The sequence below is a fragment of the Canis lupus genome, chromosome 5 (assembly GCF_048164855.1).
Source record: "Canis lupus baileyi chromosome 5, mCanLup2.hap1, whole genome shotgun sequence".
Taxonomy (NCBI): Eukaryota; Metazoa; Chordata; class Mammalia; order Carnivora; family Canidae; genus Canis; species Canis lupus.
The window spans coordinates 49,949,968-49,962,881 of NC_132842.1; the positions used below are offsets into that span (position 1 = coordinate 49,949,968).

General features: G+C 41.0%; 1 long non-coding RNA gene and 1 pseudogene across 1 annotated transcript; both read left to right on the forward strand.

Annotated features, from left to right (window-relative positions):
* Positions 1–12,914, forward strand: part of LOC140633695 (stAR-related lipid transfer protein 4 pseudogene) — a 316,244-nt pseudogene that overhangs the window by 274,359 nt on the left and 28,971 nt on the right.
* Positions 1,445–7,811, forward strand: LOC140632976 (uncharacterized). The gene is made up of 2 exons (XR_012030612.1): positions 1,445–1,939; positions 3,011–7,811. It is a non-coding gene; the product is annotated as an uncharacterized lncRNA (long non-coding RNA).

A 12,914-nucleotide genomic window follows, 5' to 3' on the forward strand; every position in this document is an offset into this window, starting at 1 on the left:
TGAGCTAGTTTATAGGCAGAGAACTGGATGCAAGTCACCATACCAAAATAGAATGGGGGCTGGGGAACCAGGACAGAAGAAACTTAGGTTTAGCAAACAGAAAAATAGGAGGTGTCCTGGAGGAAACATTCATCATGTGCCAACATATCTTCCCATATTTGGGAGACTTGGATTCATTTAAAGGTCCTAGAACAGTCTGGAAACTGTGCTTTTCATATCCCTTTCGCTCACAAAACTCTTTTATTAAATGAAATCTTGAACAGATTGCACTATGTTCAATAGATAAAAGCAATCATAGTCAGGTGGTACCCCACTTTCTTGGCCTCATACAAAAATGGTCTTTGAGTGACCCTCTGCAGAGCAGAGCTTGAAAACTGCTGTGTGAGCCTTGCATTCTGATCATGTTTCGGAAAGCCAGGTCAGTCTGACTCATTTTGGTTGTCATCTATTAGTGAATTCTTTATGCATGTGAGATTCAACACTTGGGGTGGGGGAGACCCTTGTTGGATATCACACGGAGGACCTCTGAGGGCAGTGTAAGAACACTCTTGAGTCATGGTGCAGTGTGTGTTCCTAGATGATACACAGGGTGACAGAAAGAAGACTGCAGGAAGACAAGAAATGTGGTCACATCAAAGCCATATAGCCTTCCTTCCTCAAGTGCCACAGGTAAGGTCTATATCTACAGTGTCTTCTAATACAGAGTTCACTTGCTATTCCCACTGCCTAAGATGTTCTTTCTTCAGCTCTTTGCACAGTTGCTTCTTCTTGTCCTTTAAGCGTTAGATCACAGGTCACCTGCTCAAAATGACCCTTCCTGACTGCTCCTTCTCTGGTAGTAATCTCCATCGCAACACCCTGCTCATCTTTTTAGAGACTTTAAGAAGAGTTTTAGCTTGCTTAGTTTGAGTCTTTCTTGCTAGAATGTAATTTCTGTGGGACCATTTCTGTCTTATTCACTCTTGTGAGTTCAGTACCTGGTGGGTAGAGTACCTGGTACATGGTAGACAGTAACTGTCGAACGAATGCATGATGTATTTTATATGAGAGATATGAAACATCATAGAGGCCTCTAGAGAACTCAGTGGGGATATTTCTTTTGTGCATTTTCCCAAAACAGTGAAGTATTAATGTTTTGCAATGTTTCTGTTAAAGAAAAGAGTGGAACTCATGCATTAGAGCTTTTAGAGCATTTCATGCTTTTAAAGCATGGTATATATAGGTTTTTAATCTGTCATCCATAATAAAGGAGACAGAATTGGGAAACACAATAAATAAGGCTACCACGTAGAGATGTAGGCTATGGATTTTTCCCTCCTCTTCTTATTATTGCTAAGTGACGTTAAAACGAAGGGTATATATATATATATATATATATATATATATATATATATATATCCTAAAGGAAATGCCATTTTGCACCATTCCTCCTGTCATGGTATTTGATAGCACTTGGGAGTAAATGTTCCCTCCTTGAGTTTTGATACTTAGATCCCTAGCAATCTCCTGCGGATTCCTCCAAGGGTAATGTGGGGGATTCTGATGACGGGGACATAATGCTGTGTGCAGAGAGGATGCAGAGGACCGTGCTGGTGACTTGCTGGTAGACAGGTGTTAGAACTAAGGAAAATGGTTTTAATAGGCACAGGACACTTAAAAGAGATTGAGAAGAGTCGGCTCTTCTTGTTTATGCATAGTCCTTTAGACAGTGGAGTTTGTTCATACTTCATTTCAAGCTCCAGTGCCTTAAGGAAACAAGACTTAGTTGTGATCAGGTGAGTTAGTAATGTTGGAAGGAGGATGGGATGAGAAAATAATAGTTATGGAGTGCCTGCTGGGTTATGCTAAGTACTTTTATGCCCATTATCTTCTAGAAAGTCCAGATGGAGGCTTAAGTATGGAACAGCTGACATCTGGATCTCACATTCCTGGCAGAGAGGTATGGAGTGGGGAAAAGGCTCATCTGTTACCATCACACTCTAGTTATAAATGATGTTAGTGCTTGACTTTCTCTACTAACTAAAAAACAAGAATTAGAATTTTTGCTTGGGAAGATTTTTGTCTGAACTCTGAATTAGCATTCATTTAGGTGCTTTTTCCGCATTTTCCTGAAGAGGTCAGGGAAATGATGAGTCATGACCATATGTGCACATGATTCTACTTTTTTTCTTATCCAATAGATGTTACAAGTATATTTATTGCTTCAATTTCATTTATTAGGCAGCTGCTGTTAAAGTAGCATGGGTTGTTATTTTTGTAAATATGAGAGCTTTGTGAAGTTTACTCATCTCCATAGTGTACTGAAAGCAAAGTTAAATCGTGTGTATGTATTTTAAATTATACCCATGTGAGTCATTAATGATTAAGCGATGTTTAAATGTGTGGGTTTCTGATTTACAATGACAAAGTCTAGATTGTGAAATTTAGAAAATGTAATCTGGAATGTAGCATGATAAAAAAATCAGTCCCTAAAAGTAAAATAAACAAGGATCATAAATAAAACATTGCATCTGATTGAGTGACTATGGAGTGTTGGCATCTGAGTTAGCTTATTTAATATGAAAGTACTCAATATTTGAGGATCCCATGGATATGGGATAGCATTTTCCCTGTCCCAGTGCCTCCCACACTCTGTTATATGGCTAAAGACACAGTGCAGAGTTCCAGGACCCAGGCTATGCCAGTTCTGCTGGCTCTGGGGTGGCTAGAAGCTTCATGTGTCCTGTTGTCACCCTGACCAGTCAGCCCAGTCCAGGCCAGGTGAGTGCCTCTGATCCCAAAACTGCTCTTTTCATCAGCACATCATGCTGTTGGAAGAAACGCCATCCCTTTTACCATAGAACCTTCCTTTCCACACTCATTTTGTGTACTAAGGCACAGGCTTCTAAAAAGTACCGTCCCTAGAATCATTTGTTAAATCAAAGTAACCTCCTGGTTTTCTTGGCTTACCAGCCCGGACACATTCCATTCAGAAAGGTCCCTCACCTCATGCTTTGTGCTCTCCCCTCAGCCTGTCACATCTGCTGCTCCTCTAAGTTACCAGGCTCCCAGAATGCCTTGCAGTTCCAGACTGCTGTGAACACCACCAGTGAAAGGAGATAAATGAAGCAGGGATGATTTTTAGAACCTTTATCTCCTGCTCTGTGTAGAACTTGGCTCACCCTTTCACGAAGATGGCACTGAAGGCGAAGAAGGAAGTCCCTGCTCCTCCCAAAGCTGAAGCCAAAGCAAAGGCTTTGAAAACTAAGAAAGTGGTGCTGAAAGGTGTGCACTGTCACAAAATAAAGAAGATCTGTACGTCACCTACATTCCGATGACCCAAGACCCTGCGTCTCTGAAGGCAGTCCAAATATCCTCAAAAGAGCACCCCCAGGAGAAACAAGCTTGATCACTATGCCATCATCAAGTTCCCCCGACTACTGAGTCAGCTATGAAGAACATAGAAGACAACAACACACTTGTGTTCATTGTGGATGGCCAACAGCACCAGCTCAAACAGGCTGTGAAGAAGCTCTATGACATTGATGTGGCCAAGGTCAACACCTTGATCAGGCCTGATGGAGAGAAGAAAGCATATGTTCGACTGGGTCCTGACTATGATGCTTTGGATGTTGCCACCAAAATTGGGATCATCTAAACTGAGTCCAGCCAGCTATAAATCTAAATATAAATTTTTTCACCAAAAAAAAAAAAATAATAACTTGGTTCATCGTAAAACTCTCTTGGACTCTAATTTCTTGGCCACTGGGACTGCTTTCCACAAAGCCTTCCTTCCCGCTGACACCTAGAATTTCCTCAGAGTGAAGAGTGGGTAGCCTAGATTCTTCCATTTGAACAAGGCTCTGCTGAGAAGCATGTTGGGATTAGGAATCTGTGGTTCCACTGAACAGGTTCCAATGAATAATCCGTTAGGTTTAGGCTTGACTCTTGATTTTTAACATGGATACTGTCTTCCTTAGATCCTGGGAATGTGAACAAGTGATTATATTCATTTCGGCATATGCTTGCTTGTACGTATTTTTAAATCAACCATGGTGACACAATTCCCTTGAAAATGTAATAGTACTTGGTCCAACATTAGTATGCTTTTGGAGGTTGTCGTCAATTACATGTTCGGATTATGGGCTGAGTAAAGGTCCTTCCTACTCTCTAACTCCACTGGATATCCTGTCAGGTGGGAGAGTTGCTTTAGAATGCAGTTTAGTTTAAGGACAGGGCATCCTCTTACCAGCCTCTGAGGGAGCTATTTGCATTAACATATTTATTTATTCATGAATTTTCCAAAGCACATGGAGGGTGATTGAAGTTTCCCTTCTCCTTAAGAATGCATGAATTTAGCTTCATCGTTGTTAGATGCTTCTTGATTTTTTTTGTTGGAATAATTCAGAGGCCTTGATTTCTTACTCTAAAGAAGCGGCCCTTGGCTAATCTGTCAAAGGCAATTAGCCACCTTTGGGGAATTTGAAAAAGCCTAGTGAAGGTCAGGACACCAATTCTCGCCAGGGCGCCCCTGTTCTGATATCATCTCCACTCCCACTGATGGCATTTTATTTATAGCTTTTGTGAATTAAGGTATTTGTGAAAGTTAATTTAAATGAGGGAGCCATTATCCAAGGGAGAAAGATGGAGGGGGAGAGGAATTACAGAAGCAAAGAGCTGGCTTAAGTTAGTGAGGTTTCAGAGTGAGAGTGATTTCATATCTGTGCTAGGATTGGACACGATGTGGGGTGGTAGAGAATAAAGCTGAGATATTGCCTCAGGGACTCTCTGAGAGTTGGGCCTGAATGAAGAGTCCTCCCTGGTGGCCTCAAGAGGAGGAAACTTTTGGGTGCACCATCTCCTTTGAACAGATGACTGGCTTCACACAACCAGTGAGCAGGCTCACAGGAGTACACTAGCAGGGTTCTGGACAGAAAATCGGTGGGCCTAAAAGAACAAATTTCTGAGACAGCCTTGCATAGATTGGAAGGTTCTGACATGGGTGTGGCAATAGGGGCTTACTGACCACAGAGAAGACATCAGTCCCAGAAAGAAGTGGCACTTAAAGTTGGGGACATATCTGTAGAATGAAAGAGATACCAAAGTAGGAAAATGCTGGACTCTGTAGCTACATTGCATACCTTATTTACTCATTTCAGTGGTTTATACTCCAAAGATGAGCAGTCACCAGATGGACTGAGATTGCTCTAGCTGTCATGATGATTTATGCACCATGACTCCTAAATTATGATTTAGGAATAGTGCTGTGTTGTGTATATTTGTCCATGCAGGGGTAACTGGAAGTAGAAAATAGGTAAAGTCAGTGAGAGGAGAGTTCTCTAATTCTTTCTTCTTCCTTTATGGAGGTTCTTGAAAACCAGGGAATTGAGGGCTTTGTGCTCCTAAAATGGCCACAGTGGCCCCAAGATAGCTGGAAAAATCTCAGTTCTTGCCTAGCCACCGTGGGCTTTCTTAAACCACAAGCATGAGGAAGAGTTTCCCCACATGGCAAGTGTCTGGAAGCTTTCTGTGATCTCCTAAGACAAGTGACAGGTGTGTCTGTGCCTCTAGGCTCTGTAGATAGATATCCCTAAGAGAAAGATCAGTGACTTGAATTTCTCTGATGTCTTGCAGTCAAGCTTCTAAATCTCTGAGTCACTTCTTGAGGAGCCCGTACCAGAATGCTGGAAGGTTTATCCCTCTTCTCCTGTGATACTGAAAGACTGAGTGAATGCTTGACCTAAACCTCAATGCATGACCTAAACCTAAAATGCCACAGGTTCATGTTCACGAGGTGATTATGCAGCATGTCTCTCCGCCAGAAGATGCTTTGCTCATTATGGAAGTATTTTGGTGGAGACTCAGATAAACCAAAGTTAGATGGAATGTCAATATAAAAATGTAGTGTATCTATTTCATTATTGAAAAAGTGGGATAATTTTGATTCAGAATGCTCCAAAGGTCAAAGTCTCCACTTGCCCAGCAGGCCTTTGTATTGGGAGCCTGAATAGTGTCTCTTTGGGCAAAGTGTTTTGCAAACTATAAAGTGCTGGACAAATGGTTGATGGTGATTTTCTTGTCCTTGTAGAGGCTCAGTTTCTGAAGAGACTTGAAGGAATCTGAAGTTGAATTTAGTACTAATCACACTGTCTGTCACAGTCTCATGAGTTAGTCTCATGTTTCAAGGCTGAAAACAAAGGCAAAAGGCCAACTATAGACTCTGAAGTACAAATTCCAAAAGATCCCTATATTCTGCTTGCAAAGAATTATGGTTTCTCAAGGGAGGCAGACCAATTAGGAAGTTTTCAAAATATGGCTATTCCATATCTTCCTTTGGACCTCCAATTTGGTTGGCCAAGAAACCCTGGTGGTATTATAGACTTTATAGGCTATAAGAGGTCAGCCTGAACCTATATTCTTAGAACAGGAATCTCCAGAGAGGTGCCCAAAGGAGGTACTTTTCATTTCCCAGAAGCTTGGGGATCAGTGTGGGGGTGGAAGCTGCACATATTGGGAATGAAGATCTTGAATGGGAAGGATATTGCTATGAGGGCATGAGTTTCAATGCATCTAGAAGCATGAAAGCAGTTGGGGCTCCTGAAGTAGTTCAGAGTTGATAAGAGTCTCTCCTAAGGAGGTAGAGTGGGGACGAAGAAGACAAAGACTGACTATCTGAGCCATGTTCCAAGGGTGAAATCCCCAGTATGACCATCCCTCTTAAATTTTAGAGTTTTGGTCTCCCTTTAGTGATGTGGTGCATGGGATCTTCACATGTGAGAGTGAGGAAGTTCAGGATGTGTTCAAACGTTAGATGGCATCTCACCGTAGTCACACAGCTTGTAGTTTACACCCCCTACCCTCACTACCACCAGCACCACGTTGCTTCTGGCTCCAGAGTCCTGAGTTCAGCTTTCTCTGATGTTCACCTCAGTCTCTGCATCCCCCAGGAAACCCTGGGTCCCAGTGTGAACTATCCTATTTTATAAGTAATTGTGATTCAGCATGACATAGTTTTATTAATTTTTTGTTTTGTTTTGTTTTGTTTTTAAATCAACTCTTCTCCTCCTAGGAGGCACAGCAGTCATTGAAAATAAATGAAACCTGTGCTTACTACAACTTTCCCGACATAAATCATCTCCCCTGGGGTGGATGGGCATATGGCTATCTGTGAGATTATAATCAGGCATGTGAAAGGATAGAAGCCAAAGAGTATGGAATTAATTCTCATTGTTGTTTTAAATAATTTTGGGTTTGTTTTTCCTCTTCAGCTCTAAGATATTCTGTGTACGTAGAATGTGCCCAGGAGTTGGGGGAAGCAGCTTCTCAGTGTGAGTGTGCTGGGCTTTATAAGCAGGTCCACAGAACTCTTAGCATCTTTCTCAGGATGAGAGAAGACATGATAATCATCACACAGGGTTGGGTCCCAAGTGGAATCAGAAGCAGATCAAAGGTAATAGGTCTCTGGGCAGAATTGTTTCCACAGTGGCTCCAAACCTTGCTACCTGGCCAAATCTCTCCCAGAGTTTAATTACAAATCATCCCGGAGCCAAACTTGAGATTTGAATCAGAATTCTTAAGGCTGGGTCCTGGAAACTTGCATCTTTATAAAAAGTTCTTCAGGTAACCAGGAGACACAATCAGGTTCCTAAAGTCCATTTCTGCCGGTTGGAGTGAGAAGGTAAGAAACCTGGAAACAAACTTGAGTTTTCCCACTAATTGCAACTTTGACAAAGTACCTCTAGGTTTCACTTCTTTCTTATAAAATATGAGCCTCTGAGGTCCCTCCAGGCTCTTAAAATGTTATGATTCAATAAATGAGAATTTTGAGCATAGTTTCAGCGGTTATGTTTCTGTTTTTTTGTGCCTCTGGGCTTAGAAACTCATTTTCAGAGCCCACCATTAACATAGATGGAGTTGATGGCTGACTGTGGAGTCCACTTGAAGGGTGCTAGGGAGGACTTTCTTCCCCAGCACGTCTTCTGCACCAACCTGCCTTGAGTCTCAGAGATTTCTCCCTTAGAGGAGCAGGTTAAGGTGAGTTCTCTTTATGTATACATTTGGGTCCCCTTCAGCAGGGGTTAGTAAATGTAGTAGCAATTAGTAATAGTTTTGTATCAATATTTTAGGATTTCTCAACACGTTTTCTTCTATGACACTGCGACAAATGATGTTTCTATGTGCTTCACCCTCTTACTGATAGAGCCAGGCTTGTGTATGATGACAGCTGTATCTATACTCTTTTCTTCCTTCTATGAAAGCATCTCAGGGTGCAAATATCTACAGTGACATTATTATCAAAATAATTCAGAATCTGGTCAACTTTTACAAAAATAAAAGCATAATAGCTAATTCTTTAAGTTTGATATGAGTAAAAAAAATTACTTGGGCCATACCTCCTGATGGTGACTGTATTCCTTTGCTCGGGATTCCACAACAAAGTACCACAGACTGGTGGCTTAAACAATAGGAATTTATTGTCTCACCGTTCTGGAGTCCAGAAAGTGTGAAATCAAGGGGTTGGCAGGGTTGGTTCCCTTTTAGGAAAGATGTATTCTAGGCCTCTGTCCTTGGCTTGTAGATGGCCATCTTCTCCCTAGGTCTCTTTACATTGTCTTCTCTCCAGGCATGTCTGTCTCTGTCCTAATTTTCTCTTTTCCCAGGGACACCTACTTTATTGCATTAGGACCCATCCTGATTATCTCCTTTTCACTTGATCATATGCAAAGACTGTGTTCCCAAACAAGGTCACATTAACATGTATGGAGAATTAGGACCTCAGCATCTTTGGGGGAAATACAATTAAACTCCTAACGGTGGCATCATACTGTATTGTGGCATTGATGCTGAGAACTCAATGAATTAATTTGTGAGGTGGGTCAAGGTCTTTGGGAAATTAATAAAAATTTAGAAAATTTTTTTCTGGTGTGAGATGGAGAGATTAAAGATGGAGCACAGGAACTGCCAGGGAAATGACTGGCTAAGATTGAAAGGCCAAGGCCGACTTGCCGACAAACAAGTAAATTGGTAATGAATGGTTGTAGGTGGGTTGCCGTAACTACGGAGGCTACCTTATAGTAGTTGTAAAGACACCAAACGTAGAGTTGGCCTTCCCCATTGGATGCTCCTTACAGATAATTGTGGGAAGGGTATGCTTTTTAATTTTTTTTTTTTTTTAACAGAGAAGGGGAGAAGGGGCAGAGGGAGAGGAACAGAGAATCTTAAGCAGGTTCCATGCACAGGGTAGAACTAAACATGGGGCTTGGTCTCACGACCTTGAGATCATGACCTGATCTGAAATCAATAGACAGACCTTTAATCAACTGAGCTATCCAAGTGCCCCAAGGGTAATCTTTTTGAGTAGGTTTTGGATCAACAGCTGTTTTCCATCTTTGCCCCTGAAAGTTTCGTACAAAGTAGCATTACATTTTTACGATATATAACCATCTTACTGTTATTTGAAAAACATTAATCTCATCATTAATAAACCCAAACCTGGTAGTTGTTTTGGTGTGTATTAAGATTGTACAGTCGCACACTGCACATTTCACACTGACATGTATTTTGAAGCTAATAAGGAAACAGCTTGGGAAATGGGGGTATTTGGTAGTATTTTAGAAATAAAGAGTGGTCCCTGTTTGCACTGCCATGAAGCAGTTGTGTACATTTCTTGCCAACTCTGATCATGTTGCTATCTTGGAATTGTTCAAGATGGGATATTTACTCTATGGCAGTTGGCAAATGCTACAAATCGGGCCTTCAACTTTTGTTGTCGTTATTGGAAGCTGGTTATTAAGCAGTCACTCAAGCACCACTGGAACAAATTAATATACTCTGGTTTTGAGGAGCATTTCCAAGGTAAACTATCTTTCCTGATGAACCAAAATATCTGTTCCTTTGTACCATGCTTGAGAATCATTTGTGAAGAAAAACTACAGTCAGTTTAGGAAACAAATGAAATGCACTTGAATGCAATTTGGTAATGGCTTCTAAAGCTGCCAAGCAAATTGCTGAGATAATTTTGGTATGTGAAATATATTCATTAAGAAGAGTTAAAATTCAAACTCCCTGTTTCCCTGACAGCGGGATGATGATTAATAGGAGGGCTAGAAGGGTTGGCATTTTCATGGAAACCCCTGGAAATCAGAGAGTTTCAAAGCTGTCATTAGTGGAGTTTTAAAAGTTGAAAAGGAAAAAAGGTGGTAATTGAACATTTGTTATTTTAACCCATATGTTTTATGAGCAGTTGTGCCACGTGTACATGAGTGCAGAAAAATGAACTTAGGAACTTAGCACCTAGAACTATGTCATGCGTGGTGGCTGCTTTAGGTTGAGTTGCCTTTCACTACTTGGAATTACTACAGAAAATCCAAAAAACAGCACAAAAACAGCTGCCTTCTGAATGAGCAAGACTACAGGGCCTCTCAAGTTTTAATATGTTTATAGATCACCTGGGGAACCTTCCTGACATTAAGGTTCTCACTCAGCAGCTCTGGGTAGGGCTTCCACTAAGGTCCCCCCAGAGCTCACTAGTGCTGAATAATGAGGAGCTGGAAACCCTTCGCAGGATCTGAGTGTGGAGACACTCCTGTGCCTCTCCCTCTTGCTTACCTTGCCCTCCTCTGCGGAGACTTTAACATGATTTGCATGTTTTCCTATTTTCTGTTCTTCTACACTTGCTTTCAGGTTGGACTTACTAAGGTGGTTGCGAATGACAGTAATGTCCCTTGGAAATTCCTCCAAGGTCACTCTTTCTAACGTTTAAATCTGTTCTCTAAGGCCTGAGACTTACTGGGATCTCTGTAATTTTGCACAGCTTCCACTAGAGGTCATTGTCTTGTTATAGAATTATTTCCTTCTTTCTTTGAGGTAGTGCAGTGACTGGGATGCTTTTACATTCTCTGCAGGAGCTGGGGGTCAGCCCCAGGGGCCATTTATCCCCAGGACCACCGGTTTGCACATAATAACACCATCCAAGAATTGGAGCCCCTCGGCCTCCTCTAGTCAGTTAATCTGAGTGCCAAAGATGGGCAGACTTTTCCAACCACCTAGAATGAATGAAGTATACTATTTTGCTGGACAGTGCTGGTGATTTAAAACGACTGAAATTTATTTTCTCACAGTCCTGGAAGCTGGAATCTAGATTAAGGCATTGGCAGGGTTGGTTCCTTCTGTTCCAGGTCTTTCTCTTTGGCTTCTCTTATGCCTTCTCATCATTTTCCCTCCGCACCGGTCTGTGTCCCAAGTTCCTCTTCTTATAAGGACACTGGGGGTATTGGGTAGGGCCCACCCTAACGAGCTAATTTCAATTTCATTACCTCTTTAAAGTTAACTGTATCTTCAAATATAAAGTCTGACGTCCTAGGGTTTAGGACTTCAACATCCGAATCTTTAAGGGGACACGATTCACTCCACAGCATATAGTAAACAAATTGTCCTTAGGGAACAGGAATTCTTCAACAAATACAGCTATGTTGACAGCTAGAATTTACCTGGAAAATTCAAATCAAAACTTTAGTTTTTTCCTCCCATGAACTGAATATGTCTGCAAAAGTTGAATTAATATAAAAGTCATCTCCACTTGTCTTACACTTGCTTATTTTCTTGAAGGTGTTACATATTGCAGGCTGATCGAGGAGGAGGTCATTGGGGAGGAAAGCTCTGAAGTAGCAGACAGATTGGAAAGCTCTTGGCTTATGTTATCCAGGCTAGAGGCATTTTCCTCTAAATTATCTTCTACTGTGATTTCTCTCTATCATAAACTCTGTGGCTGAGTTTCCCTTATCTTGAAGTCTTTACAGATCATGTGAACTGAAAGTTAATTTCTGTCCTCTGAATTCATTCATTCAAAGGGCACACTATATTTATAATACCATGGGGATACAAAATCTGAATGTTCCAGTCTCTTCTCCCAAGTAATGTATTACAATAGAGTAGAAATGTTTGTTAAGAGATGTGTGGCCGAGCGCCATTAAAAACCACTGAGGGAATTGGGAAATTTTGATCTATCATTCACTTGGCATTTATTCGTATGCCTTTGCAGCCTTCTCTGTACCTGCCCACAAATTGTCATTTTGTATTTCTCAGAAGACAGTGCACATTGTAAGTGCTCAGTGAATGCTTTGCAAAGAATGAATAAAATTGGGTGTTACAGTTCTCTTATTCAGAAATAATTGTTGAGGCGCTCTTCTGTAAGACGAGGCTTGCATGACCTGGCCATTCTGAGCACAAGCCCTATCACGGCACACAAGGGCCTCATCATGATTCAGCCCTCTTCTGGAAGGGCTTCGTGTGAACAATAAAAAAGATTCATTGCAAATGAGTGAACACAAGTTATAGACTTGGAACATGATACAATTTACTGCATAGATGTGACAACTAAAATGTTATAGACTAGGGTTTTGAGATTAGCATTTTAGTTTCTCCTTCCTGAGGAAATAGTGAAAACTTTAGCTCTAGCTGAGAGAATGGTCTCTGACTTGATAGTCTTGAGATTTTTAGGTTTATTACCTTAATTCTTTTGTAAGTATTCTACTTTGTTCTACCCCATGCCTTTGGTGTCTCACACTGGAGCTCTTTTTAATTATAATGAAGATTCTAAATTTTCTTTTGGTCCATTTTAAGTGCAGAGACTTCATTAATTGCACCAGGAGGAGGTTTCCCAATACTTGCATTTAGGAGCCTTTGAAAAATTAATTTGATAAGTTTTCTTCCTTTTTGCAGGGTCTTATACTTTTATGTTTTCTCTTGAGTATTCTGATGGCTGTATCTTTTTTTTTTTTTTTTTTAAATCCAGCTTGCTTTAGAGAATGAGGAGTCTGTTCATTTGATCCCAAATGAGATATAAGCCTCATAGCCAAGAACCATGAATACTAGAACATCCTGTCTGGTTTCAGCCATCAGGGGAAATTACTATTTAGCCAAATATTGAAGTGACT